Here is a 6,486-nt window from a genome sequence, read left to right as displayed (position 1 = left end):
TGGCAATGAACAGTGTAGAGGTGACCTGTGAATGTGTGTGTGTAAAGTCCGATCAGGGGAAGAGGTGATCTGAAATTGAATGTACTTGAGAGGAGGTAACAGGAGGGGTAGGAGAGGTGAAGTTCAACATTATAGAAATTTCTTGGAAAAGCCACAGCGGTAGAATTTCTACTCAACATGAAATCTTTAAATTCTACCATTAAACCGGAACCCGGCACTCAGAAAACACCGACAAAGAAAAGCTGAGACGGAGTCATTCTGAGAGCTAAAGTGCTTTGTGGAAATTGTAGGCTGGCATGCCTGCTCCCTCACACGCTGCTCTCCGTGAGGCTTCGCGTCCGGGCTGTAAGCTGCACTGCTTTGTTTGTGAGCTTGCCATTCTGAGCGCATGTCTATACTTCCTGTCCATCTCATCCTTGCAGAGGATGACAGGAGAACATTTCACGTGCATCCTCCCAAGAGATGCTGCATACAATAATGATCATCACGATGGCCGCGGCTGTGGTTATAGAGCATTTACCCCACCCCAACCGCTGTGTTAAGTGCTCTGTTATCACGGGTTAGGTTCAAACGATTCCACGCTACAACTGGGTTTTATTCCTACTTATTTCTAGTACTTTCTATGTTTTCCACATGAGAAGACAGAGGTTTAAAGATGTTAATATGATCAGTGTCCTACAGATTCTAAGAGGTTGGATTGTTTTACTCTAAAGTCTGTGATTGTATCATACAAAGTCTGTGATTTTTGACCACTGTATCATACTGCTTCTAAGTACCCTTACATGGTAATGGAAGAAGCCAGAGTGAAGGGAACTTATACTGTACCATGATCTAACTAACATTCCTTAGCATGTCCATGGGGGAATTTGACTGGGCCCTAATAGGGACACGCTACATATTACTACCCATGGAACCAGGAATAGTAGCAATGTTTGTTAATAATGCCTAAGAATGAAATAATTAGAGAATGGTGAATTTTCCATTCATTAGCTAAGAGGCGGTGGCCTTGTTTGATATAAAGTTCTTTCCCCTCACAGATGTCAGAAAATCCTGTAGGGCTTATCCAAATGGTAGAAAAGGAAGTTGCATGCTCAAGCTGCTACTGATAATGTCTTAGCATCTCCTAGCATCACTCGGGAAGATGGAAGCACTAACCGCTGTTTCTGGCTACCCCCATAGTACTTTCTATGCCAGTCATCCCATCATAAGCAAAGGGAGGGCTGGACCGCCTGGGGAGGAGGTGAGCCCACAGCTGCAAGAGGCTTTTCTCTTGTCTTCATGTCCTTGATAACTGTTGAGAATAATTGTAGTGTATTATGGTTGGCAGAATCTAAGTAACAGTGACTGACCTGATGCAAACTTAAAGAGTGCTCATCTAACTACCCATGATGCTGTGCTGTGCAAAGTCAAAGATGAAAAGTCAAAGAGTGCTCATCTAATTACCCATGATGCCATGCTGGGCAAAGGGCCCAGATCACTCTGCTTGCCTGCCTGCCCCATTCTCTTTCTTTCTTTTTTTGAGGCAGGTCTTTCTATGTAGCCCTAGTTGTCCCCGCGCCTGCTATGTAGACAAGGTTGGCTTTGAGCTCAGAGAACTGTGTTCTTCTGACTACCAGGTGCTGGGATTAAAAGTGTTCACTACCATGACTGATGCCACATTACCCCCACTCACACACACACACACACACACACACACACACACACACACACACTCACACTGAAATTATAATATAATTACATTTTCCCTTCCAGCCCTGCCAAACCTACTATATACCCATCCCACCTCTCTTTCAAATGTCATGGCCTCTTTTAAAAATCAACTTTTTTACACACACACACACACACACACACACACTCTTAAATCTATCCATACATAAACACGCACACACACACACACACACACACACACACACACACACACACACCACTTCTTACTGTACTAAAAGGAGTGTGTGCTGTTTTGTTATGCACACACACACACACACACACACACACACACACACACACACACTCTCCTCAATCTATATATAAACACACACACACACACACACACACACACACACACACACACACACACCACTTCTTACCATACCAAAAGGAATGTGCTGTTTGGTGTAATATAATTGTGCATAAGTTAGTGTGGTAGCAAACCAAGTGGCTAATTTGCTTGCTGGGTTCACCAAATGACCATGTTGGAGCTGCTGTGCCTGAGCTAAGGGGCTGAGACAATTTCTCCATCCCCAGACGTTATTTCCAAACCTCAGTTTTTCCTTTGGTTAGTGGCCAAGCAGTCTGGCACATTCTGAGTGACTGAAGGACAGGAATTCCCAGAAGAGCCACGTCAGGCTTGCTCCTACGCCCTTCTCACGGCTGACCGTGGTGTATCTAATCTGGAGAGTTTCATCACATTTGGATGCACTCCCTACTCCACTACAACGCTGACCTTTTCAGGACTGGTTGTCTTGATGGTCAGTTCAATTACTGTGTCTATCGATACGTTACATTATCATTTACATTTTGCCTTCCTCTTCCTTCCCAGAGCTGAGGGCAGAGACATAAGAGGCCCATAATCTAGAGGTTAGTCTGGTTGGAAAATAATAGAATTTAGTTTGGTTCCAGGTTTTCTCATGCATGGAGATATAATGAGGAACACAAGAGAGCCAGGCCAGAAAGACGAGACCTTTCTCATAGGATTCCCTGCAGTGCTGAAATTATCCAAGGCTTCTTAGCCACCACATCACAGCAAGAACATACCTAGCTGAGCATAGTCTCATGTATGTGGCCTAGACAGGCTCATTGTGCCTTCTGTTTCGGGACTGCTTGAGTTCAAAGTGGGATTCCCTCCCAAAGCCCCCCATGGAACCAATACCTACCTCTATCCACAGCATGGAGGGGTGGCTTAATTTAGGAAATAACCCAACTCAATATGACTTAAACCTAGTGAAGGGGAAGTTGCTTTCTATTAGAAAAGTATCGTATCTTCATTTCTTCTATGAAAAGTGCTATTTATTCCAAAGGAGTGGCATGAAAGAGCCTCACCTATAAAATGTATAACTACTTTACCTAGAAGGAAAATAAGAGGGCTTGATGATGGCTTTCAGAGAGCTTCTTGCAAAGTTTCAGGAATGGTGACCTCAAGATTCTCTCAGTGGCCATTAAAAGGACATCTTGAACAGGATGCATAGGCTCTTCAGATTCCACATGGTCCAAACTGAACTCCTCACCTCCACCATTGAGCAGGACCTTCCTGTCTCTGCTGCAGCTAAGCTTTCACATCAGAAGCGAGGGTCATATTTGGCTCTTCCCATCCCCCACAGGCCACCATAGCTCACACATCACCATGCAGCATCTTGTGACTTTTGTCCCGCGAGTCACATATGAATTTACTTCCTTTTCTCTATGCATCTCTCACTGCTTTCACTTAACCTAAGCCCTTAGCATCTCCTAAATGCTTTGCCATCATGATCTACTAACTGGTTTCTGCGCCCAATGCTGATTCTCTCCAGTTCATCTCGTAGGCTGCACAAGGCCTCAAACTTGTTTGCTCTGTAAACAAAACACTTCTAAGACTTCTTTACACGGAAATCACTGGGTCACTCAGCGGATAAAATTTAAGCTCCTTATCAGCAGAGACCTGGCTCATTGTACCCAGGGTCTCTGACCCAACGTACCATGCTGGCTCTCACCTTTACCCCTCAGCTCTTGCCTCATCCTTTACCCACACTGCTCTTCCTCTTAATAAAAGTCCACTGTACCTGGCCATTAATTCTTTGAGAATCATTATGAGTCGCTTCTCCACAGGAAGATATATATTTCCATGAGGCTATGGATATGTTCAGATTGACAGATTATAATTTAACTTATAGATTTGTGTCTCTTTCTCAGTTGGATGTTGATTTCCTTAGAATTGTTTCTTGTGTTTGAATCAGTATATAATACATAGCTGGCATATGACTACAATTTAACTTTTCTTGAATGGATCTACAACCATGATTTTATGAACACGGCATACTAGATTTAGTAGGTTACACACACACACACACCCATATGAAGTTAGGAGGAAAGATGGGAAGTGAGGAATGGGTATGGGAAAAATTAGGTCCAGGAGGGAGCAGAAATAAAGAATTAATAAAATATATTTTAAAACATTAATATTTCTTCAAGGACTAAACATTATATTCGAATCATTTTCATGCCTTTGTTCACGGGGCTTGGTAGAACTTGTACACAACAAAAATCTCTTACCACAGCTTTACACTTTGTATATTTGCTTGCTTTAAGAAACCTAACATCTATTATTCATCTAGAATCTATTATTAGGATAGCTGCACACCTTGCACTGAACGTTATTTGTTTTAAGGGGGAGGCGAGCCACATTTAAAATGAGTAAATTAGTAAGCATGAATGTATTTCAGGGACTATTTTTGCCTCCACGTAGCAAGCATATGAAAATGAGTAACGCAGATTCCAAGTGCTACCGGCTCCGGATGTGTAGAGATCCACAAAGGCCAGAGCAGGGGGGAAGCTTTGCAGAGGGAGATAGGTGATGGGAGATGAAGACAGCCCTTCTCGGCTGGGAGGTGTCATCACAGGCCAAAGTAACATCCAGCATGAAGCAGGGTGTGCAGGAAGCAGAAGAGATGGCTTGGGAAGGTGAATGTAGGAAAAAGTGAAAACTAGAGAGTGGTCTTAGCTCAAGGGGCATCTTGAATAATGAATGGGCTTTGGCATTTGGGCTCCATCTGAGATGAAGCGGGACTTGCACTGGAGGCTGCTGGACCAGGAACAGTGAGGTTAAAAAGAGAAGTTAAGTGTAGGAGGGAGAGCAAGCAAGGGTGAGGAGGAATATTGATAACATTGTAGGTGGTATCTATTGATTATTTTTCAGCTTTTATTTTTGGAGACAGGAGCTCATGTAGTCCAGGCTGGCCAAGAATTTGAGCTGAGGATGTCCCTGAACTATTGATCCTCCTGCTTGCACCCCTGCCCCAAGTAATTGGATTATATATGCACACCATCAGGCCTAGCTTACATAATCTTTAATGGGGCCTTCATGTAAGCTGGTGGCCGAAGGGAAGGAAGGGTTACATCAGAAAGCTACTATCAAGGTAGACCCTCGGAGCTGTGGGAGTTGATAGCATATCACAGATACAGGAAGAGATACAGCCGGTGTTGCTCAGCAGAGCTGGGCATGAGTCTGTTACGGTTCTCTGTTCTTGACCCTCTGTCCGCCATTATTCCTTGAGTGCGCACATAATGGGCTTCAGGCTTGAAACTCCCGACTTCTCCATGGAACAGTGAGATAGAACTATGTTTGTCATTGCGTCCTTTACCCAGAATGCAGTGCTAGGGAAAAGGTGCCTGTGTGACCCTCTTTGTTTCTTCTTTAGCTTCCAGCTGTCCGTTGCTGGCCTTGCCTCATCTCCTAACAGTTTAACTTTGGAAGGCTCAGTCTTTTGTTCTTGTTCCCTGCCCATCTCTTTATCGTTTCTTAAGATCTAGTTGACCTCCAGAAAATCATTCTATCAGCTTTGGGCTCCTCATGTGTAAAATGGGAAGAGAACCAGCTCTGAGCATCTCTTTTTTTTTTCCATTTTTTATTAGGTATTTAGCTCATTTACATTTCCAATGCTATACCAAAAGTCCCCCATACCCACCCACCCCCACTCCCCTACCGACCCACTCCCCCTTTTTGGCCCTGGCGTTCCCCTGTACTGGGGCATATAAAGTTTGCGCGTCCAATGGGCCTCTCTTTCCAGTGATGGCCGACTAGGCCATCTTTTGATACATATGCAGCTAGAGTCAAGAGCTCCGGGGTACTGGTTAGTTCATAATGTTGTTCCGCCTATAGGGTTGCAGATCCCTTTAGCTCCTTGGCTACTTTCTCTAGCTCCTCCATTGGGAGCCCTGTGATCCATCCATTAGCTGACTGTGAGCATCCACTTCTGTGTTTGCTAGGCCCCGGCATAGTCTCACAAGAGACAGCTACATCTGGGTCCTTTTGATAAAATCTTGCTAGTGTATGCAATGGTGTCAGCGTTTGGATGCTGATTATGGGGTGGATCCCTGGATATGGCAGTCTCTACATGGTCCATCCTTTCATCTCAGCTCCAAACTTTGTCTCTGTAACTCCTTCCATGGGTGTTTTGTTCCCAATTCTAAGGAGGGGCATAGTGTCCACACTTCAGTCTTCATTCTTCTTGAGTTTCCTTGTCGAAGATCAAGTGACCATAGGTGTGTGGGTTCATTTCTGGGTCTTCAATTCTATTCCATTGGTCTACTTGTCTGTTCTGAGCATCTCTTCATCTGAGTTATCTCGAGGGTAAAACAAAGTGTTGGTGTATGAGCAAACGCTCTGTAACTTATACCATTCCCTGCAAACATTAGTTATCTCTGCTTTCCCCCACCACCTTTCTCCTCACTGTGATAAACAGTGTTTTCGTTTTAAACAATCAGCCATTGACCCAAAGCTCACAGCTAATGCAC

At 44.2% G+C, this 6,486-nt stretch overlaps 1 protein-coding gene across 4 annotated transcripts in view; it reads right to left on the bottom strand.

Annotated features, from left to right (window-relative positions):
* Window positions 1-6,486, bottom strand: part of Fam78b (family with sequence similarity 78, member B) — a 91,452-nt gene that overhangs the window by 13,053 nt on the left and 71,913 nt on the right. The window lies entirely within an intron of this gene.

Source organism: Mus musculus, chromosome 1 (assembly GCF_000001635.26).
Source record: "Mus musculus strain C57BL/6J chromosome 1, GRCm38.p6 C57BL/6J".
Classification (NCBI taxonomy): Eukaryota; Metazoa; Chordata; class Mammalia; order Rodentia; family Muridae; genus Mus; species Mus musculus.
This window is presented reverse-complemented; position numbering and strand designations above follow the sequence as displayed.